The sequence below is a fragment of the Arachis hypogaea genome, chromosome 2 (genome assembly GCF_003086295.3).
Source record: "Arachis hypogaea cultivar Tifrunner chromosome 2, arahy.Tifrunner.gnm2.J5K5, whole genome shotgun sequence".
NCBI classification, from domain to species: Eukaryota; Viridiplantae; Streptophyta; class Magnoliopsida; order Fabales; family Fabaceae; genus Arachis; species Arachis hypogaea.
Window position 1 is genome coordinate 84,685,640 of NC_092037.1, and position 704 is coordinate 84,686,343.

The window sequence follows — 704 nt, forward strand, 5'->3', positions numbered from 1 at the left end:
ATCATAGGCTTCTTCCTCAGATGAAGCTTCTTTAGTACTGCTTGGTGCATTTTGCATTCCAGACAGACTTTGAGAAATCATATTGACTTGTTGAGTCAATATTTTGTTCTGAGCCAATATGGCATTCAGAGTGTCAATCTCAAGAACTCCTTTCTTCTGACTAGTCCCATGGTTCACAGGATTTCTTTCAGAAGTGTACATGAATTGGTTATTTGCAACCATTTCAATTAGCTCTTGAGCTTCAGTAGGCGTCTTCTTCAAATGAAGAGATCCTCCAGCAGAGCTATCCAAAGACATCTTGGATAGTTCAGAGAGACCATCATAGAAAATACCTATGATGCTCCATTCAGAAAGCATATCAGAAGGACACTTTCTGATTAATTGTTTGTATCTTTCCCAAGCTTCATAGAGGGATTCTCCTTCCTTCTGTCTGAAGGTTTGGACTTCCACTCTAAGCTTACTCAATTTTTGAGGTGGAAAGAACGTTGCCAAGAAGGCATTGACTAGCTTTTCCCAAGAGTCCAGGCTTTCTTTAGGTTGTGAGTCCAACCATGTTCTAGCTCTGTCTCTTACAACAAAAGTGAATAGCATAAGTCTGTAGACCTCAGGGTCAACCCCATTAGTCTTGACAGTGTCACAGATTTGCAAGAATTCAGCTAAAAACTGATGAGGATCTTCCAATGGAAGTCCATGGAACTTGCAAT

At 40.3% G+C, this 704-nt stretch overlaps 1 non-coding gene across 1 annotated transcript; it reads left to right on the top strand.

Moving 5' to 3' along the window:
- Window positions 1–351: 351 nt before the first annotated feature.
- Window positions 352–459, top strand: LOC112766819 (small nucleolar RNA R71). The gene has a single exon (XR_003184568.1). It is a non-coding gene; the product is annotated as a small nucleolar RNA R71 (small nucleolar RNA).
- Window positions 460–704: the final 245 nt, after the last annotated feature.